Here is a 24,524-nt window from a genome sequence, read left to right on the forward strand (position 1 = left end):
TCCAAATTTTCATTGTTTATCGAATGATTGATTATATGATAAGCTAAGTATATAACCCATTAATATATTGTTGCATTTATCATTTTTCAGAAAGAGAGTGAGACATTAAAATATTTGCTAACAACTTCATCAGGAATCCAGCAGCTTATGTAGAATTAGAATTCAAGACATTAAAAAAATCTCAATACCCAATTTAATCCTTAACACACTCTCTTTCAAAATTGTTAATAGAAGCAACATTACCCTTTTTGTACAGCTGTAGATGCCCTATTGATCTGTATCACGTACCATTTAACACTGGATGATTTGACTAAGAAAAGCAATGTTCACTGTTCCATGGCAAATCATACAACAATGCTAAGACTGGCTATAGAACCAGGAAAACAGTATAGGAGATGGAGAAACAAACAACCACAAAGAATAATCCTCCTCTGCATGCTTTTCACAGCTATTTTTTACTCCATACGAGAGCAAAGTACTAGAGTGCAACTGTATTAAAAGTAAAACTATTTCTGCCTAACACAGATGGGGATGATGCAAATGGAAACCTAATAAACCAACAGCTGAAGCCCACATTATTGCCCTCTCCTCCTCTCCTAGCTCATTTAGAAAATGACATGTTTTTCTTCACTATGTTTTCCCCCTCCTCTCCCTTTAGTGGCAGTAATGCTGAATGCTCTTGACATAATTCTTCGTTCACCCCTGACAGTCATTTTTTTGAGTACTATCCCAGTAATAAAACACCTGACCTTGAGTCTTTCAAATGGCCATTGGCTTGGGTTATCCCAATTAGCTTGGCTCATCTGGAAGTATCCAGAGGAGTCAGGTGCCTCACTCTCAGCTAAACACAGCATTATGAGAGAATTTCTTTTTCTTTTTTTTTTTAGTTTTCTAGTGGATTTCTTTATTCTTATATAATCTAAACATAGCAAATGAATAGGCTTTAAAAATAATCCATATGTATGTAGAACTCTAATACCAAATATTTCTGCCTTGGAAGTCATATATGACTGCATTTTAAGAATCCTGAGAATTGATTTTCAATATTTAAAGGTAACTGAAAGAATTATGTGTACAATCACCAATGAAGAGCTAATTTTATTTATATAGAGATTAACTATATGTCTGCTTCACTTAATGAAGTTTCATATGCACTTGTGCGTAGAACACACATCTGTGAATATCTGTGTGTCTGGGTCAATATTTTTGGGGTACAGATCTCCCATATCAATAGCTCTTTATTAAAAGTTGTTTAGGTGGAGAAAAAATGTCTACCTTTGGAGATAAAAGTGTTTAACACATGTTTGTATATTAATTAAATGTGAGATTTTTGCCCAAAGAATAAAGTTGAGAGTTACTGTAAATAATAACTAACTGAGGTTTTTTAGAGAACTTTGGCAAAGGAATATGGGCATTTTCAACAGAAATGAGATATAAGAAAAATAAAGTAGAATATTTAAATTATGTTAAAGAAAGGGTCCTTTTATTTTTAAAGTATAATGAACTAAAATGCATCTTTGTGCGTATGATCTAGCAATCACTTTACTCCCTTTATTTGGTTTTTAATATTTATCAGTAGGCACAGGACTTAACAACAGTATAATTTTCTTCACAAATCTTTTTTAGAATGTGTTTTATCACGATGCCATTTTATTACTGGCCTCATTTTTATTCTTCCTTAAAAAGGTAAACCATAAGATTTCTTGATAGACAATACTTGAAATAAAATATGAAGTCTACACAACTGTAGGTGGACAAATAATGTGGAATGAAACGAGTGCATGTGTCTTCCAAAGACTACAAGCCGCCTCTTTCTGACATTCAAGTGACTCAGGAAATACAGAAAGAGAAATTGAATTTAGCTGATGCAAATGAAATTAAAACTAAATTGGTTGTCACATCAAACTGATATTAACTATGTAAATGTTTTCTGTTTATAAAACACAGTTTAGAGTGTATAATGCTGCAAAAATGAGAATATTTTCATGTCCAAATAAAATAAAAATTAAAAGACAGATTGTAGAATTATTTAAGACTTTTGCCACTCACCCATGTAATATTTAAGGGACTATGAGCCATGAAAACTGTGGACGTAGAATATTGAGTAAACATACTCACATAAATACACATGCATGCTTTTCTGGCCAGGCAGTATCCCATTACATCATTGCTTCAAATGCATTTATTCTCTTTAATATTGTTGGCTGTTTCAGGTTAACTACCAAAATCATTTGCCTGAGAAGTGAGATTTAATTGTCTTACAACTACCTCTGTGATTATACTATTGGGTAGAATAAGGGACTCTTATTCTAGCATTTCTCATTCATTTTGTCATTTCATTCTCTTTGAAAGAGACCAAATGGGTCCCAGCAGGTGAAAGCAAAGAAACCTGAAAGGCTTGCTTTGATGAATGACAATACCACAACCACCCTCCCCACCCCCATTTTTGGAGATTATAAAACCTTATTAAATCATGCCCTGTTAGATATTGATTGAGAGAGAGCTAAACTAAAACCAACAATAGCAGCATGGATCAGAGAACACTGCTTTCATCAATGGGCACTAAACACAGCTAAGCTTTCCAATCCTTTTTTGGGGGGATGGGAGGTGAAGGGGCCTTTTTCTTTTTAACTATTTACTTTTGTTTAAACCATTATCCCAGAAAGTCATACAATTATAGCAGCTTTGTCAATCAAGAATAGATCGTAGTTGCTTAGCACTTCATCTTTTTTAATGTAGCAGAGTATTGCACAAACAATATTATACTTGGTTAAGATTCAAGATTATTACTATGATTACTTGGGGGCTTGCAGTTCTGGGTAATTATCATAATTATTCTTGACTCTGGGACCCCTTTGATGACAAGGCTGCTTTAAAGTAAGCCACTTGGACATAACAACCCAAGATATTTGAAGAGAGGCTGCTGCCAGAACCAGAGTTGAAAACTCACCCATAGTTTAAGGCTATCTTGATTATCAGTCTGTTTTCGTTCCTGGGTTGTCTTTACTGCCATCTGGGAGCTCCACAGCAAACAACCCCTTTATGACAATCACCTCAGATAACTTGAATATGTCTGCTTTAGAGGAGTCTTCTATAATAAGACTGTGCTAATTAACTGTCAGCTTCCTTTTTTTTTTTTTTAAATCAGTAGAGTGTATTTCAGAAAGTAAAGACAGTCTACCAAAAACTCTTAAACAAGAATTAAGCTTGTGTCAGACTACAACAACTTCTCCTTGTTCTTAGGCCTTACTCTGAGTAAATCTCTTTGCTTTTAAATACTTCTCATGTGATAAAGATTTTAATTTCTCTTGCCAGTTGACTACGGGTAATAACACTTGCTCCACCCACTAGACAACTATTTGATTCAAATACCTTACCAAAAAGACAAGGGGAAAAGAAAAAAGGAAAGGAAAAAAGGGAAAGATGGGAGAGAGGAGGGGAAGGAGGGAGGAAAGGAGAAAGCAAGGAAGGAAGGACAGTAGGAAGGAAGGAAGGGAAAGAGGAGAGAAAATAATACCAGTGTAAAGCAATTTTTAGTTACATGGTTAAAAAAGAAAAAAGAGGCAGCTAGTGTTGCTATTGAAAAACAATCATAATTAAAAGGGCCAGATACAAAAATTATTGGTTTGATATCAAAGATTAGTAATTTTCAGTTCAAGAGAAATAATTATTTGTAGGAGCAGCATTATATGCCATAAAAATAACATTTAAAAAAATCCTTATCAACTATAATTGTCTTAAAGAGACTATAGAAATGAAAGCTTGCACAAAATAAAAATAGAAGTTTAAATATCAAATTTATCTTGGTGAATTATTTTCTACTTGATGGATAAAAACAGTAGTAACCAGTTGAAAATAAAGCATTAGTAATATTTTTAAAAAATAAAACAGGTATGAATGCAGAGGTTATTTCATTGTTAAAACACAACTCTAAATCATGAATCTTCTAAATATACACAGAAAATAAATTTTAAGTCAGATACAATAAACATAGAAAATCAGAAGAGTATAAAATTACATTTTTATTTTTAGGCAAAATTTTATTTCTTTACATCGTATAACATTTTTAATACCATTTTCTAAAATTTTAATTGCATTTTTAAATTCAATTTTATTATTGAATTATTAAAAATTTACTCAAAACTTTACCTTATTGCTAATCAATATTTTCCAGTTCTGGAGTCTCCTGGATTTGTTAGCTTAAACTTTGAAATTAGGCATTACTTTTTTTTAACATTTTTTAACATTTGGCATTAAATATTATAACTAGTAAGTTTCATTTTTCTAACTTTATTCCCACACCTTCCTAATGCTTTCCTCTAAACAAAAATTTTAAAGTATTAAGTGCCTAACACTTTAAAGTCAATATATCTAAGTATTAGTATAAAACACTTGAAACAGAACAGTTAACAAAAATGTTGCCAAACTATGTATTGGATGATATTTTATTTTTAAAGCATGAAGACGTGCATGCATTTTTATAAATGCTGCAAGCCAGTTTCAAAGGCTTAAGTTTTCATGTGCTAACTAATATAGATAATTAAATAAAAAACTCTGTTGTTAATTTTATTTTTATTAGATTTTTTTCAAGTGAGTGTTACCTTTTAATTTTATACTGATTAATTCAGTCCTTTGCTGATTTGTGTTTCCTAAAAGAAACGTGAGAATTATTCTCTTAATATACAATAATTTTTAGTGCAATCATCCATTGTCAATTTTAGATTACCCTCTGTCTTAGGCAAGTAGATCGAATATAAAATAACTGATGGTTTAGTTTTAATAATAGTAATTTTAATGTCTTTAAAGTATATTTTGTTATTTTAACTTTAAGTTGCCTGGAAAAATTATATTTAATAATAAATCATTGTAGTAAAAATATCATCAAAATTGTGTTTAGTACACTCCTATATGTGAGAAAACTAATAATTTTTGAAGTCTGCCAAATATTCAAATTGGTATGCATTTCCTAAATTCTTTCTTTTCCATCACATTTAAAAATTGCAAACAAGTCAGAAATTATTTTGGTTTCAACATGAAAATATAGTAATTTCAATTTCTATTACTTTTCTTAAATTTGAAATTTAATTCTGTTTTATCTTTTAATTATGTAGCCTTTTGTGGTCAAATTACATATATGATCTCTTAGTAAGTCCTGTGATCTTTGTCTAGAATTTCCAATGCTTACATCTTCACAAGCACTGTGCCCAAATTGTTAGTTTTTTAGCAATTGTAACAATACTACAAAATGATTTCAATCAATTTGCATGAGAACTATAGTAAAAAACAATCAGACACATTTTTGTCTAATATTTTCAAACTCATAAGAACACATAAAGAATCCTGTTTTATAGAAGTTAACTCTTTATGCATGAGCACATATACTTTTTGTTTCCTAAATGGCTCATTTATCAAAGTGCTTAAGAAAGATAGGTTTTTCTCATATATCTTTATCCTAACACCATCCTACAGGATTATAATGATGTATATACAAAGCATTACTGTATTTCCTTCTACCTTAGAAAAACATTACCTCAGTCTCATGCATCTGACATAAAAATAAATATTAAATAAAATTTTCAAATTGAATAACCATGCTATTACCCGAAATGCTATTAGCATCTAGTTCACAAAATAGTTTCTGTTAGATTAAATATGATTTTTTTCCTAGTGACAGCTGTCATTCTTACTTTATTATTTGGGATATGGAGCAGAGCTAATTTTTATTTAATTTGTAATAATATTGTTACTAAGAAATATTAATTCAATGAAATTGATATCAGATATTTTTAGATTGAGTTGGTACTAACATTTTAACCATCTCTTCCCAGACATATCTGATTCATGATAATGTTCATTTGTGGTAGATCCAGTGGAACGAACTTTGATAAAGTGTTTCAGTTGTTATTTCTAAAGCTGTTAAGTACCCGATATAGTGCTTTCTACACGTGAGGATTCTTCTCTTTCAAAATCTTACATTTCTCTACATATTATGTTTGAAAGATTTAAGAAAATTTAATTTTCCCCCAAAGGAGATTTTATAGTATTTTTCACATAGAACTTTGTAAAATTGCAAGATTGCTTGACTTTATTTCTGGAGCTTTCATATGAAGATATTTGGATGAATTCAGCTATAGTTTCCTTAAGATTCATTGGGGTGAAAATAAAAAATCAGTAGAACTCTGTTCCATTTGATACCCACGCTATATTTGTATATAGAAGCTAAAGACATTCTTTTGACCTGACAAGGTCTTCCAGTTCATGCTTAGCACACATTCATGAAGTACGTGTATTAATTTCTTATTCAGCATAGGGATATTAGAAACATTTATTAATGCAGGTCTGAGAAGCCAATCTCTTTCTTAGAGGAAAAATTTGAGTAGTCAAGTCAAATTTTACTTTCAGTCTAAATGTTAAAGTCCCAGGTTCCCTTGGAAGATATTATAGAAAAGTCAGCAACACTCTTCTTTTGTCTCTTCTTACAAAAATGATCACCATGAAGCAAGAGACATTGGGTGATCTTCCTTATAGAATCCGTACTCAGGTTGCATTGAAGCCAGAGCCCTCCCTCCGCCCCATTGCTCAAACCATTTACCAAAGTCTTCTTTTGGAGCTGCCTTCAAAGTGTGACAATTTTTAGAAAACTATTCTTACTTTACAGTTATACTTCATTTTTAAACCCAAAGCAGAGATATCTATGTTTACCACACTTAACTCCATATGTTTCCCAGAGTCAATCTTCCTATACTGAACAAAGATTTCCCATTATAAAAATGTTCAAAAGGGTGGGTAGTAGCATCTGAAGGCAATTATCAAAAGAGGATATCCAATTTTGGATTGAGCCATGGTAGCATCATTGAAATGCGTATTTAACACCTAGCAAGATTATCACTTTGAAGCATTTGATTTTGATGAATGTTCAGATATATTAATTTAAAAAATCAGTCACACTGCCTTGTAGTCATATCTCAAAAATCTGCCTGTCGCTCTTTTATAAGATCAGTTTTTTGCAGCTCTGCATGAAACATGACTTGAAAACTTAGATGTCATAGTCACAGTCCCTTTGGATATATGCCTTCTGGGTGTTATGTGCACAATAGGTAAATTTAAGATAAATCTTAACATATAAACTAATAATTAATATATTTTCAGATGGCATTGACTCATAACACATGTGAATTTAATTACTAATTTAGGTAAGTTTAAATTTAAAAAACTACTAGGTCCACACAGGAGACTTCCAGCCAAGATGAAGACCTAGACTGACACACTATGTCTCCCTTCACAACTAAGAAGAAATACAACTACTGCGAAACCAGAAATAACCAGAAGTTCCAGAAAATAAATGGAAGTCCAACATATGAAGTTATAAGAAGTGGTGCTCATCTGGATGGGTATGAGGGGTGAAGCCGGGGCAGAGAGGTCAAGTTGTGCTGGCAATGGCAGCAGGGGCAATGGCAGCGGCAGCAGTGGCGATGGCAGTGGGATGGCGGTAAGCACAGACACCTGCATTTAAGGGGAGATGAGAAGTGCCTGGGGAGCACCCCTAGCTGCAGATTAGACCCATCAGCTTAGCTTACGATTTCAACACTGGGGAAAGCAGACCCCCATTGCCTTGGACTGTGAGGCCCAGGGGGATGGGGATGAAGAAAAAGGCTCCCAGTCTCTCAGCAGAGAGTGAACGGCAAGAATCCATCTTGGACCCCCACCCCCACAGAAAATGCCACAGCGTGGTGAGAAGGGTCACCCAGTTGTGATGAGTGCACAGGGCTCTGCCCCCTATAGCATAGGTGGTGTGACAGCCCTGCCCAGGAAGCAAAGGTGAACACAAAACAGGATGGCACAGATCATGACAGAGATCCCAATCACACAGCTGACCAGACAGCATATATCTAATCTAATGAAGCAGCAGATAGGAAATCTTTCTGAGGCAGAGTTCAGAGCTTTGGTTATAAAAATGCTTACAGACCTAACAGCAGAACTTAAACAAGATGGGGAAAGAATGAAGGCTAGCCCTGCTGAAATAAATGAAAACATATATAAAACTAGTGGTGAGGGCAAAAAAAAAAAAAAAAAAAAAACAGGGATCAAATAAAAAAATGGAACATAGGGAAGGAACAAACAGTCAACCAGTGCAGAAAGAGGAAACAAAAAGTGAGGAAAATGAGGAGAGGTTCAGAAACCTATGTGACAGCTATAAGCAGGCCAACATCTGAATCATGGGTTTCCAGAAGGTGAAAAAGAAGAACTAGAAATTGGAAAATTATGTGAAAAAATAATGAAACAGAACTTCCCTAATTTGGGGAAGGAAATAGACTTACAAGTCCAGGAAGTACAGAGAGTTCCAAAAAGACTGGACCCAGGGAGAACCACTCCAAGACACATTGTAATCAAAATGTCAAAAATTAAGGATAAAGAAAGAATCTTCAAGGCAGCAAGAGAGAAGAAGAGAATTACATACAAAGGGGTCCCAATAAGACTATCAGCTGATTCCTCAAAAGAAACTGCAGGCAAGAAGGAACTGGCAAAAAAAATATTCAAAGTAATGAGAAGCAAAAACCTACAACCACGATTACTCTATCCAGCAAAGCTGTCATTTGGAATAGAAGGGTAGAGAAAGTGCTTCCAGGACAAAGTAAAACTGAAGGAGTTTATCAGATCCAAACCACTGTTATATGAAATGTTAAAGGGGCTTGTTTAGGAGAAAGAGGATCAAAACTATGAACATTAAAATGCAAACTGTATAATAACAACCAACAACAGAAGCTAGGGAACTGAAACAAAGGCACACTAAGTAGGCAATGAGAGTGGGAAAAGAATTATAGGTATGGGGGGAGGTCAGCAGGAAGGGGGAAGGGGGCAAAGGGAGGGAAATGGTACAGGATTTAAAAAGCATAGTAGGAGGGAGTGGAGTAGACAGGAAGGTGTTGAGAAGAACTATATTCACAACCAATGGGCATGGACTAAGGGGAGGACAACTGAGTGATGGGGGTCACTGGGTGGAGGGGAACAAAGGGAAAAGAAATTGGGACAACTGTAACAGCAAAATCAATAAAACATATTTAAAAAACAACAACAACAACAAAAAAAACTATTGGGTCCAAAAAGACACAGATTTAAAATAGAGCCATATGCATGAATATTTATTTAGTTTATATATTAATATATATGAACCCAAATTTTAAATTTTGTTTTTAAAGTATATGCACCATGATTCAATGTTTTCAAGGGTTTGAAAAAATCACCCAATAATTTTAATAACAGCTGTTTTACATATGTGCCTAATTTTGAGTTTCTAATTTTACTTTATAGTTAATTTCTCTATTGTCAAAGAATATCCAGTTATGATATACAACTATCAGTTCTGCAAATTATTACTGTTTTGTGAGTGTAATTTACCACAATGAAGTAACTACATGCTGTACTTGGTATATAAAAATTTCTAGTCATGCCCAGCAATGTAGATGGACTACGGAATCTTTGGATGTGCATATAACTTGGTACACCTTGCTATTATAAACTAATGTAGAAAAGATAAAAGTGAATTCAGGTTTCTCTGTCTTTCAGACTGTTCATCGTGATGCAACTCCTTAAGTTTTAGGAACATCTACCACCTCCAGCTGTAGAAGACGCCCAAAGGAAAAACATCATCATCATGACCCTGTGACCCTGTATTAAATGCATGGTGGCAAATTCATCACTCTGGCTGAGAAATGTGTTGTCTTTTATGTGGCTAATTCATTTTTTTCTTGTATAACATATTATATTATTAAAGATTTTTAAGATAGACTACAAAGTTTCATCCAATCATTGATTTTCTCTGTTAGAAACCATTTTTTAAATATTTGTGCTGTTCAGAAATTATTCTTAGATATTACTCTTTCACCATCTAATTAATACCTAGTATTTTATTTGTATATTATATCATGGTTTAGAACTTAAAACTTAGTCCTTACAAGGCTTGCTTCTTAAACATTAAGAAACTATTTTAGTGAGCTCCCCCTCCAATGTTGACTGCAAAGAAATCATGGAAGCCTCTTGAGTCATTTTTTGTCTTTTTTGACTTGGGTAAGAATATAATGCTGAATCTTTTTAACAGCTCGGTCAGTACCAAAAAAATCATAAAACTCCATTTCTGATTGCTGAAATGTATGTTTATGTGATACATTCAGATTTAAAAAAAAGAAAGCTGTATTATTTGAGAAAATGTTCAACATCAAAGTAAGATAGGTCTGTATAACTGCTTTCCTAAAATACTGAAATAATAAGCACACTTAGTAATTAAAGCAAATTTAAGAATAAATAGTGGGAAGTTGGAGACATGGTCTCCTTAGGATTTTGAAATTACCAAGAGGGTGGTTATCCTGAAGCATACAGATGTCATCTGACTGCATCCTCTCTGGTCCTCTATGCTGAAGGTATAGAGAACAATTTTCTATGCTTTAGATAGGTCTGGTTTTTCTTCTTCCCTGCTTTTGGCTTCCTTTACTTTTTCTCTTATTTCTTTAGCAACTGCTGAGCATCACCATATTGAAGTATGGCTGTTGTATTCTGGTATTGGGTTGGTTCTTAGAGCCATGGACTGGACTATCTTTCTGATATTGTGGCCCCAAAGTTATTATTTCTAGCTCAGTAAGAGATTTTAAACTCCAATATCTAACATCTGAGATTAGCTCTTAGCTTCTAAAAGCTGGTGCAAAGGTAATGTCTGACTTTTTTAAAAGAAAATTTTAGATAGCATTGATTAAATTTGTGCCTCTTCTTATAATTTTTTGATGTCATAGTGACTAATTTATACCTTATGTTTTTGGATTATCAAAGTATTGTTCATAATCGTCTGCAATATTTGCACCCATGCTTGTCCCATCTAAAGACCACATTAGAAATGTTTTACTCTATGAGTTTCATAAAGGTGCCAATGCAAATACAGCAGCAAAGTCTGTTCAGAGTGCTTATGGGGATGATGCAGTGACTGAAAGAAGTTGCAGGAGGTGGTTTTCCCATTTCCAAAGTGGGGATTTCAGTTTGAAAAATGAGCCAAAAGAGGGTCATCCAAAAAACTTGATTCTGAAGTGTTGGAAGCTGTTGTCACAGAAAACACCACCATTACCTCTAGGGAACTTGCGGAACAATTTAACATGGCCCATACAACAATGCAATGCCAACTGAAAAGGATCAGAAAGGTTTCAGTAGTTTGAAAAATGGGTCACACACGAACTGTCTCCAGAGAATCTGCAACAGAGTGTTGCTTGTGAATCATTGCTTTCGCGACACCTTCAGGCACCATTTTTAGGTAGGCTTGTTACAGGTGCTGAGAAGTTGATCCTTTACCATAATGTTAAATGCTGCCAATCGTGGATCAGTTGAGGATGAAGAAGAGTTCAACAACCAAGAGGAGGATTCATCCAAAGAAGATCATGTTGAGTGTATGGTGGGATATGGAAGGAATTGTCCATTACAAACTGTTAGACAACAATCAGACAATTACTGCTAATCTTTACTGTGAACAACTTCATCATTTGAAAGCAGCTTTGAACCAAAAGCAACCCTCCACAGTCAACAGAAAGGGTGTCATCTTCCATCATGATAATGCTTGTCCTCACACAGCTCAACTCACCAAAAATTTCTTGAAAGAGCTTGGTTGGGAAATACTGCTTCATCCTCCATATCCTCCTGACCTTGCTCCTTCTGATTATCACTTGTTTCGAGGACTGCAAAACCATTTTGATGGTCTTAGGTTGGCATCAAGAGAAGAGGTTGAAAATGAGTTTGATTCATATTTTGCTTCAAAACCTAAAGAATTTTACAAGTGTGGCATTTATAAGCTAGTTTGCAGATGGGATGAGATTCTAGAAAGCAAAGGAGGTATGTTAATGAATAAATATTTTCATAATCATGGGCTTTTTCATTTTTAAAATAGACCTTGAAATCAGACATTATTTTTGCACCAACCTTATACATCAAGGGGACCTCATTATTGCTTTCTTCACAGCTAACAGATTTTAAATTTCTGAAGGGCAGAGATCCTTTGTTTGCTTTTTCTCTTAACTACCACTTATGACTAGTGAAAGTTTGTTTTGTTTAAAGAAGGTGCTAGGGAACTTTATTGGAGACCTTGTATGACATTAATACTTCCTCTGAAGTGACACATGTGTAGTCTATGAGGGAATCCAACAAGAGGCCTCAGTGGAGCATAAGACAGCTTGCAGAGTCAGCTGGTGAGACTTTTCCTTTTCCACCCTCAGTATGCTTCTGAGCATATTCCTCAGACTTCCAGACTCTGAATCTTTTCTGTCTCCAGAAATAGAGTCATTTGATTTGGCCTGTTACTTCTCAGTCTAGTTTAGAGGGCCAATGTGTATCAGGACTGGATTTAAGAAGTTCTAGTCTACTTCTCTGAGAAGTCACCTTACCCTACTTGCTCTGATTGTGTAGTTCAGTTCAATCAACTAGTTTCTGCCCTATTTCTTCTATCTGGGCAACTATTTTTGTTATTACCTATAGCACTTTTTTTGGTGTGTGTTGTTGGTTGTTTATTTTCCAGAACCAGACCCTTTCTTGCTCTTATTAATACCCTTTGAGGATAGTCAGACTTCAAACAATTCTGGGGATTTACCTCATGTGACTGGACTGTATATATTTATAGGATCAATGCCAAGATTTGGAATACCCTGGCAAACTTTCCATGTCTGTCTTTGGAGACCCTGCTCACCTTTTGCTAAATTCCCCGTCCAGAGCTCCTCTCATTATTAGAGATCTGTCTTCATTTAGTAGCAGATCCCTGGGCCTGTGTCCCATCCTCCAGAGAATATGGCTTCCAGGTTTGTGTTGAATCATTGCCCACCCCATGGCTACCCTGGTCTAGGTACATACCTAGTGCTAAGCTCAAGCCTTACACATCTGTTGTGTTCCACCACTGTTGTTAGCCTGGCTGAATCTGCATGTATTGGGCTTCTATTAGAGCTAAACTTAAGAGGTTAGCGAACTTAGTATTAGAAAATTATGTTTAAAGAGCTTAGAAAATTTAGATCTCACATACTACTCCAATCTAGAATCAGGCAGAATAATAGGAAGAACACAGTGTAAGTCAACTGGTTTTCTTGTAATAATGGTCTCAGTACTATAATCATGCAGGTAGATTTGAAAATTATTTCATATTTTGAGTTTATGTCTACCCATGTTAAAACAGTTCTGAACAACACAAATGCTGGCTTTTTGTCTCTATGCCTCCATGCCTAAATATAAAAAACGGTTATTTAAAAAGTAGATGTTACTTTTTTAAAAAATGAGGCACAAACACAACTTTATAAGCCAATCATTGATTACATTACAGATAATAACTTTAAGCACCTGGACGGTTGAGAGCAATTTACATCAAACTAGTGCTTTTCTGGAGAGAAACATTTATTTTCCATGTAATGTAGGATAATATTTCCAGTTAATCCCTAGTTTATATCTGGGATACATAGTAAGAATAAAATAGATGTTGCTTATAAAAGGCCTGTTTCTTGATATTATATGAATAGTATAACCATTAGTCTGTGTTGTATTGAAATGATCAATTTGGAGATATAACTTTTTTTCTATTTATGATTGCTAACACAGAAATGATTAAAATTATTTTCTCTGTTTAAAACTAAAATCTATTTCTGCAGTTCTGTGATTCTGGTTTCTTCATATTATGTAATAAATGCTTCCCATTATAACACATATTTTTATATCTTATGTTTTTCAAGTTAAGTGTGCATTTCACCCAATCTGGACCATAGCAAGAAATGGGAAAATATTTGATCACAGGCTTTAAAGCAATTTTATATAATATAGGAAACTATTTTATAAAATACATAATACTAAGCTATTAATGGGTCGAACGATAATTTTTATTGACTAATTACTTGTAACTGCTATGACTGCCATCTGAACCTGTTTTCATCCACCATTCTCTATCCTGGACAAATTTGGAACATGTTATGTAAGTTTGACCCATGTTAGCTTAGTGAATATTTTCCAAGATGGTAAACTAACAGTACTGTTTGTTTTGTGACCAACAGAGTCATGCTTACATAATTACAGCTCTCCAAATAGTTTTAAGCAGAAAACTTCTGATGAACAAAACAGACCTGCCAGTGTCCATGTGCTTTGGTTCCCAGGTCATTAAATTTCATTGATTTTACATTTTGGCCAATTAACATGTTCTTCTTGTAAAATTTACTTAAGGGGATGCCTGTACCCATTGTAGCTTCTCTGGCACTCACATTCCATATGATAGCAGCTGGGGGTATCACCACAGAGACTAATTATAACAATTGTCATGGTATTTTGAGCTTTTCTTATAGTTTCAAGCCAGTTCACCCTTTCCTCAGAAAAAAAAAAAGAGAGGGAGAGGGAAAAAAACAGAATTCCTTTTTCTTGAATATCTGATATACCAAAATGGGAAGTTTAGAGCAAACAAGGCTTCTTGGTTCATGCCATGATTTAAGAAAAGGAAATAGCTCCCGCTGGAAAATCACATACTTTTGTATTTTTGCATTGCATGTTAGGAAACAGAGACTGGTGTTTTTGTTTTTGTTTTTCCTCTCCAAAAAAGGTGAAAGAGAGAGCAAAGGGATACAGCCACAGTTTCTATTCTCTAGTCCTTTTATAGAAAAAAGAACTGTGTGGTTTTGCAAATGATGACATATATCTTATTCTCAGTGGCAATGATAGCCACACTTCTAGTTTTTGTATCTAATTTCTGTATTTCTGCCCAAAAACTTTTTAAAATCAGTCAGGTCTTAAATAAACTTTAGAATAATGTATTAATTTGTTGTGAATGTTTGGAGTATAATTTTCAAGTTTGGGTATTTAAATTCATTTTAGAAAAATTTTGGAAAATACAGTTATCAAATGCAGCTATTTAATCAGTTATTTTAAAGCATTAGTTGTGTACAGAAAAAAATGCCTTCTTTATATTTTTTATCAGTCATTAATGTAGCTGCCATGCTGTGGTTGTTTCCTTTGTGACTTCTTTTAAATAGAAGTACCAAAAAAAGGTTGAGTCAGTCAGTCTAAAGCCTTCTTGCTTGTTCCATAATTAAATAATGCCATTCTTAAAGAAAGAAAAATATCTATTTTAGGAATTTGCTCTTAAAAGAAACCTTTCATTTGAACAAAATGCAATCATTGCAAAAAAAATGGCATTTTGAGATTTTATTATAAGGATGTATGTCCCAATTTTCCTTTTAATTTTCTTAGTGTAAAACAAGATTTTTCACGGACTTCAAAATCCTGAATGAAACACAACTCATTTTGTTTTTCTAATCTCTAAATAAAGATAATACTCATCATAGACTGTTTTGAGGAACAAAATGTTAATGATATTAAAGTATTTAATTAAAGTAAAGTAGCTCCCTTTACATATGGTCAAATACCAATTGTTCTATACTCCAACCCATACTTTTGTCTTGTCTTTAAATTATTTGGTCTGTTTTTGATAAAAATTAAGAGTTCATGATGATTTAGTGCATACAAATAACAAATTATTTAGTTATCTAACATAATAGAAATATCTGGATAGTATTAGACATTTAGGTGACTTGAATTTTTTTCATTCTATGTATATCTTAAAAGATTATTTAAAAATAAATATTTGAACTATTTTTAAGAAAGGCAAAACGCAAGAAAAAAAGCAGAGGGCAATACTTTAATAGAAAAAGTTAGGTAACCCTTATTTATGTGGCTATTATAGATTTGTCCCAATATACCCTGTTCTATATTCAAACCTGTTTTGTTTTTGTTTTTTTAGTTAATTTTTGGGGTGATATTGGCTAATAAAATTATATAGGTTTCAATTGTACAATTCTGTGATACGCCAGCTGTATATTGCATTGCATATTCACCACACAAAGTCAAATCTCCTTCTGTCACCATGTATTTAACCCTCTCTACCTTTTACTCCTCCCCCAAACCTCTTCCCTCTGGTAGCCATCATAATGCTTGTCTCTGTCTATGACTTTCTGTTTGTTTGTCTAGTTTATTTGTGCCTTTCAGTTTTATATCCCACATATGAGTGAAATCATATGATTCTTGAATTTTTCTGACTTATTTCACTTCACATGATACTCTCAAGATCCATCGATGTTGTTAGAAATGGCAGTATTTCATCTTTTCTTATGGCTGAGTAGTATTCCATTGTATACCTGTACCACGTGTTTTGTATCCGATCATCAAACCTATTTTTTCAGACTCTCCTGCATCCAGTCTATCCTGACCTGCCTCTCTTAGATTGTATGCAGGAGTACTTCTGTGTTGATCCCTTCACCAATGAGTAAAGGATTATGGTGGGATTTTTAAAAAGAGCTGTAATAATCTACATAGTTAAAAAATCAGATTCCATCAACCCTGATTTTGTTACCTTAAATACATGAATACCTCCTCATCCCCGCTCCCGCACCTAGTCTCTGTTTCTTGACTCCTCTGGGAAGTTACAAGAAAGGAATACAAGAGAGGGTGTTTTAAAAGCAAAAAGGGGAAGATGAAGTAAAGCAGAAAATCAAGACAAAAGGTAGGAAATTGCCCTCGAGTAATCCTTGCTCCCTTGAAGAGTTGGGAGCAGAATTAGGCCAACCAAAAGAAGAATGAAAAAGTGGCTACAATGTAACTACAGAGATCATCGGGGCATAGAGTCATGTGGCATTTTCCCACTCTAGCTCTGTGGCCCTGAGTAAATTATTTTCCCTCATTTGTAAAATAGGGACAAGAATAGTCCTACCTCAGAGAGCTGTTAGAATTAAATGAGATAATGTCTACAAAGTGCCTATTAGAGCACAGTCAGGAAATACTACTATTATTGTACCTTTATTCAGCAAAATGATTAATCTGAAATTATTATTTTTCTTAAGGGCTTAAGTTGCCAGAGGAGAGCTTGACTCCAAAAGCAAAAGCCCATTTTTATCTGGTTTTAATGATGACACCATCTCAAAAGGCTATAATGAACTAAGCCAGACATATTGCTAAGGACAAGATAAATCTTTCAAGCTAAGGTAACATTGCTAGGGTAAATCTTTCAAGCAAAGGTAATCTTCTTTTTGTGAAATTCAGGAACACCCACACACCCTGGTTTTCAGGACCTTTATGATTTTCTTAGAGAGAAGGGCTTTAGTGTTTAAAAAATTTCCAGTCATGTCCAGGATTTTAAAAAATATGCTTGTCATCTTTAACAAATATGTTAATAAATATGCCTTCCAGTTTCCCACATTGATTCTGGAAACCTTAGATTACTGTTAGGCAGGTGAGTCCTGGTGACCTGCTTGGTATGAATAGGACAAATATTAGAATATTTATATTCCCCTCAAATAACCCTTTATATTCAAAGACTTGACATGGTTCTCCCTGGCCTTTGGTATTTAAATCTGCTCTTGGGTCTCCACTGATGGATTTGCATCTCCAGGCCTAGTTCCCTTGATGAAAGAGTTTTGATGACTGTATTATGGGTACCTGCCTAAAAATGGTCTGTTGGCCTCAGGCCAAGTCCAAATGCTCCAATTGTGAAAACTTTATGGCCCATGGGAATTGCCAGTCCCACCACAGGTACAAAGAAATATGAGGCAGACTAACCAAATGTATGATTTGACCATTTTAAGAAATAACTAGTATAATTTAATCTATAATTACTTGGGATTCAGAGAGGGGTTTCCCCATTTGCCAGCTGCATTTTGATGCTATAATAGCTGCCAACAAGTTTTCCAAGCACGTCTTCCCAAAGTAAAAGCTAGTCATGTATAAATTTAAATATTTTTAAATTGTTTGCAAATACCATCTCAAAAATTTTATTTTGCAAGTTATTTAATATACAAGAATCCATAGAATATTTGGTACAATCTTTTCAAAGTCATTTTTTTTTTGCTCAGAATAAGGATGTTCTCATTTTTTGTTTTTCTTTTTAAAAACCTGAAAGTAAATTAAACTTCTACGTGAGTGAAATCAAATGAAGTACTATATATAACCCAAAAGATTTAAACAAATTCTGAATTTGATAAAATTTATTTTTACCATTATCAATAACCACCATGTAAATTGCAATAGTGAACTCAGTGCTGAGACTAGTTAAAACATTTTCCTAAATAAGTTTTTGTTATGACTCATGTTTCTTCTGGTATCCAGTTATAAAGATACTGATTAAAAAGTACTTCCATGCTTTAATATAAGACATAAACTATTAATATTAAATATTTGTGTGGATGATTTCTAATAATAATAAATGCACATAAAAGCACTGTTTTAAATACATATAATATTAAAATACAAGATACTTTTATTAAATAAGACAAATACGCAATATTAGGGATGCAACAAAGCATGTGACATGTGGAAACTTTCATGACTTCCCATTTATATATTAAAAATATAAAATGAGAGCTAGAGATAGACTACATCCATCTTGGTTGTATTCCCTACCTCCAGGACCACAGCGTCATCCCTATTTTTCAATTTGGTTTCACTGACCTGAACTCAGGGCTTTTTTTTTTTTCCCTGAGTGAGTAGTTTGTAGGATCTATAACTTATAATCAGGTGGATAATGAAGTTTGGATTTCTTAAAAAATGAAAAGACCAGTGAATTCTCTTCTTCACTTTTTGTTATTAATAGTGGTTGACACAATAAGAACTATATGAGTATTCTTTCACATTATTTTCTCCTTCAAGTCTTCAGTCCCTACTGTTGCAACAATTTTCAACTAATTAAATACATAAATCTGTGAGAAAGCTACTATTAAATCCACCCTTCTTACAAACATGATTTCTCAATAGGCCTGATATCGAATGTGTTTGAGATACACAGTGTGTATCTACTCACAGGCTGCAAACCAATATTCATGATGGCTTCAAACTGGACACTGGTATTTAATCATGCACCACAATTACCTGTGAGAAAAAAGCCTAGACTTTACAGAATAGGTTCGATAATCCACTAAAATATTATATCTCTAAAAAATGTGTGCATAATTTTATAAAAGTGGTGGTAAAACTGAAGCAAAAAAGTATATATTCAAATCATTTTATTAACCTAGAATTACTTATTTTTCATGTCTTTCCAAAAAACATGTGGTTAGTTTTATGTCCTAACTTTAGTAACAATGTTCTTTGTGGCTATGTTATTTAAATCAATTTATCTGTTTTCAGTTATAATAGTTGAAGTATAATTAGTTTGAAGAAATATTTACTCTCTGCTATAAAAGTAATTAATTAGACCAAATACACAGAAATTTGTTTTTGCATGTTATAAATCATGTTTGATTTCAACAAATGGTACTACACAAAACTTAGTAAACTAAATGCTTTTTGACTTACCATTACTGAATAATTGAATAAAAAGAAGAGCTAGGTAAATGATGTAGAAAAATATTCAACATCACACTTATCAAAATAAAAGTTGTTTTGAAAATGAAACACAAAATGTGGGAATTGGAGGAGCATATGGTGGATAAATGGTGATGGACAGAGATTTGACTAGATGATACAGTGTACAGAAGACATATTGTGGAATTGTGTACTCAAACCTGTATAATTTTGTTAACAAGGGTCATTCCAACAAATTCAATAAAAAAATATTCTTTTAATATAAAAAAAGAAAGAAAATGAAACACAACTTCAGTTCCTGTAGCTACTGTACTCAGTTACTTACCTTTATTTCAGTAAAACACTTTCCCCCTGAGATCTATACACATACAGAATCTACAATATAAATGTCATTGTAATGCCTCCAGTTTAACAGATGATTTTTTTCTTTAATTATCTAGCTTTATTTTTAGACATAGAACAATTGATTCCACATGTCATTAACCAAAGACATTTGCATGTATTATTATACAATATCATGAATTTGGGAGGTCCCTGGGAGGTTAAATGCTAGTAGATAAAATTACTCTTATTGATAATAATAACAAATATGTCATTGAAAATTATAAATGTAGAATATTGTGTTTTGCATCTTTGGGCATCAGATCTATGTTTGTTTGACTTTTTACATAATAACTTTTTGTTTTACTAAATAATACATCCTTAATATGCTTAAATGCAGATTGGAAAAAATTCATATTTGGGACAAAGAGTGAATCTTTCAGTTGTTTATGTTGAACCCACTTAAAATGCTGTGAAGGGATTTTAAGTTTAGAGTTTTCTATTTCAAATTTTTTTCTATGGAAATTCTTACTATATCTAATGTAAAGTAGTGAACTAAACCCTCCAAGATCTCAAAACATTCTGGAGGAGCAATTATTAATGAAAGAAACCACTCCCAGACATACATGTTAGGGATAATCATAAAGAAATAGGAGGATCCCTCATTTGTAATACATTTCACAGTAGATACTTTCACTGTTAAAGTTTTGTCTTCGAACTTGATCTAATTTTAGGTGATCATAGGATTTTCCCACTTCTATTACTGACCTAGTAATAGTACATTACCTAGTAATTACCTAGTACTTTATGAGAATAGAGTGACTTGACTCGTCGGCAGCCGTCCGTCTCGAGAGACGACGGTGTAGCTTCTTAAGAGTCTATCTGCACCGCCGAGAATGGCTGTGCAGTCCGACTCAGGAGTGACACGGTATCTGTCTCCTCCCGTGTTGAATCGACATCTTGCGATGACGCTGGAGTGTCCTCTCCAGTGAAGCTGAAGCTACAGAGCCTGGGCAGGGTGATATGGAGGGTCTGCTGTTGCCCATGCAGCAGACCCCCCCTCTCTTCGCAGCTGAAGGATCCAAGGGAAAGACGGAGTCAATACAGCTTGGCTTCAGGTGCGCCGCAGGAGTTGCCGGTGTTGACTACAACGTCAAACCGCCTTAGGGACTCCGGCTCCGGATTTTCTGTCGGGGTTTACTCCCTTAGCCTTTCCCCTGAAGAGGTATGCCGCAAGGCAGCGGAGGTTTTTTGGAGTCAGAGTTTTCCTTCTCTGATGTGCCCTGACTGGAAGATCGAACCAGCGACACTTAGCTCGCAGGCCGACGCTCAATCCACTGAGCCATACCAGCCAGGGACTTGACTAGAGTCTGTTAATAGAAACCTAACACTCCCAGGGGAGCTTTTAGAGATTTGCACCTTAAGTTCATCTGAGGCATTTTGCGGAATTATAACTTAATATTGCTAACAAAAACCTGGATTCCTAGGTAAGTATTAGGAAAACTAGCTCTTTTCTAATACTAATGTTCCCTAACCTCTTTATCTGCTATTATCCAAGTTTTGGTCCTATCCAAGAAAATAAAAGGAAATACGACAAGCTAAAAGTGCCTAAAGAAAAGATTCATTTGGATTTTCACAATATTATGAAGAAATCTAACCTGAACACCCACTGTGACTCACTTTCTTGAAGAAAATACTTTCTATGGCTCCTGTAGTTAAACTCAGCCCACTTTCTAGTCATTCTCACTTGCCTATTGTCCATTGTAATTCTAATCACCAATTACTTACATTTATATCTATTAACAGGAAACTTCTAATTTCTTAAATTCTCCATAATTTAACAGTCACTTGAGACTATTCTGGGTTAAGATAATGGAAATTCCAGACATTAGGTATAAATTATTGCTATCAAAAGACAAACAACAAATTACCTCTCTATACATGTATAGTTTTCCTCAAGGAAACCTATTTTACATAATATTTATAAAACTTAATTATTCATATATGCAACTGCTGAATTACATGATTTGAATTCATTATTCCATTGAACCACATATAATCCAGTGAGGTAGAGAATAACCATTTTTCTCATTTTGCAGATGAGAAACTGATCCACTTAATCTTACCTGTGGGTTTACACCACAGTACAATCACCTGGGGGGCATTGATGATATTACAATCTCTTAGGTACAAACCAGCTCCCCAAGTGATTTTGATACATACAGTAGTCACTCCTATTAGAGATTTTACTTTTTGTGATTTCAGTTACCCACAGTCAACTATGATCTGAAATTACTAAATAAAAAATTCCAGAAATAAAAAATTTATGGGTGTTCCAAGAGGCAGTTTTCATCTCCATAGATTCAATCTAGATATTTTAAAAAATTTTATGTCTTCCATGTTTGTACTATTTCTGGCAGTTCTTTCCTTGGTCTTTGGTAGCTTTTTACATGCATATGGCGATGGGTCGTCGTCAGCAGCCGTCCGTCTCGAGAGACGATGGTGTAGCTTCTTAAGAGTCTATCTGCACCACCGAGAATGGCTGTGCAGTCCGACTCGGGAGTGACACGGTATCTGTCTCCTCCCGTGTTGAATCGACATCTTGCGATGACGCTGAAGCTACAGAGCCTGGGCAGGGTAATATGGAGGGTCTGCTGTTGCCCATGCAGCAGACCCCCCCTCTCTTCGCAGCTGAAGGATCCAAGGGAAAGACGGAGTCGATACAGCTTGGGTTCAGGTGCGCCGCAGGAGTTGCGGGTGTTGACTACAACGTCAAACCCCCTTAGGGACTCCGGCTCCGGATTTTCTGTTGGGGTTTACTCCCTTAGCCTTTCCCCTGAAGAGGTATGCCGCAAGGCAGCGGAGGTTTTTTGGAGTCAGAGTTTTCCTTCTCTGATGTACCCTGACTGGAAGATCGAACCAGCGACACTTAGCTCGCAGGCCGACGCTCAATCCACTGAGCTAAACCAGCCAGGGCGATGGGTACTGCAGTGAAAACTCAAGAGTGCCCTTCTGTAGATCTTTGGACAGAAAAGAAAATACACTGGATGGACTAACAAAAAATCTTAAGAAAAAATTAGCATGCTTAACATGCAGCACCAGAAACTATACCAAGTGAAACTAAGACAGAAAAACAGACTCAAAAAAATTTTAACAGAACTTCCATGGCTTGTAGGGAAAAATTAAAGCAGCCTAATATATAGTTATGTTTCTCAAAGGAGGGAAGGGAAATAATACATAATATTAAAATAAATAATAGCTGAAAATGTTCCAAATTTGATGAAAATCATAAGTCAGCAGAGAAGCTTAATAAAACCCCAAAACAAGAAGTATAAAGAAAACTATACCAAGGCATATCATAATCAAATTGTTCAAGATTAATTATAGAGTACTAGAGAGAAAAGATACATTATATACAGAAGAACAAACATAAAGATGACAGATATAAAACTTTTTTCAAAAATATGTTCATTGATTTTAGAAAGACAGAAAGGGAAAGAGACAGAGAGAAAAAGAAACTTTGATATGAAAGAGAAACATCAATTGATTGCCTCCCATATGCACTCCAACCAGGAATTGAACACACAACTGAGGTATTTGCCCTGACCAGATAATTGAGCTCCCAGCCTTTTGGTTTACAGGATGATGTTCCATCCAACTGAACCAGACAGGCCAGGGTGATGACAAGATTTCTTGTCAGACAAAGGAGGGCAGAGTTATATCTTAAAGTGCTGAAAGAATTTTTTTAAATGTCGATCCAGAATTCTACATCCAGTAATTCTATCTTTCAAAAAAAAAAAAAAAAAAAGATTGAATAAAAACTATTTTCAGACATACAAAAGCTGAAAACTTTCATTAGCAACAGATGTACATTATAAGAAAAGTTAAAGGAAATCTTTTACAAAATTGGAATTCTATATAGTTTAAAAATATATATTGCAAATACTATATATACATATTGTATAATTCTAATTTTGTAAAAAAGACATATGCAACAAAACTGACCAATATGGTGTAGACAAAAATATCAGCAAAGATCATTTCTGGGCTACAGGACTGTTGCAATATTGACATTTAATGCTATAAAGTCCTGTAAGTCAGGGTTCAGCAAACCTGTTCTGTAAAAATATCAGATAGTAAATATTTTTGGCATTGCTGACACTGAAGTCTCAGTTTCAATTACTCATTCTTGCATTGTAACTTAAGCAGCCATAGACAATATGTAAAAAGTTAGTGTGGTAATGTTTCAATAAAACTTTACTAACAAAAATAGTTGAAAGGAAGCATTTGACCCATGGGCTGTAATTTGCCAACTACTTTAGCTGTGTCCCACAAATTTTGATATGGTATATTTCCATTTTATTTAGTTAGAAATGGTGTATAATTTTTCCTTCAATTTATTCTTTGACCAATGGTTTTGTTAATAGTGTATTATTTAGGTTTTAAATATTTTATAGATATCTTTCAGCTAGTGATATGCTAAATTAATTCAACTGTGGTCAGCGAACATACTTTTTATTTGATTTCTTTAAATTTATTGAGACTTGTTTTATGGCCCAGAAAATGACCTATCTTAATAAATGTTTGTTTTGTGTTCATTTGAAAAGAATGTGTATTTTTCTGTTTTTGAGTGGATGTTTTATAAATATGTATTAGGTTGTTTGTTGGTAGTATTTTTTAAATCTTCTAACTCATTGATTTTCTGTCTACTTATCTTACAATTATTAGCAGAAGGATATACTATTTGTAATATATATTTGAAAGCTATATAGAATTCCATCATATAGATATACCAAAATTTATTTTTTTTGTTTCTTTTTCTTGATTATATGATTTCCAATTTTTTAATTAAAAATAATGGTAACTTTCAT

The sequence above is a fragment of the Furipterus horrens genome, unplaced genomic scaffold (assembly GCF_987537825.1).
Source record: "Furipterus horrens unplaced genomic scaffold, mFurHor1.1.pri manual_scaffold_5, whole genome shotgun sequence".
Lineage (NCBI taxonomy): Eukaryota > Metazoa > Chordata > Mammalia > Chiroptera > Furipteridae > Furipterus > Furipterus horrens.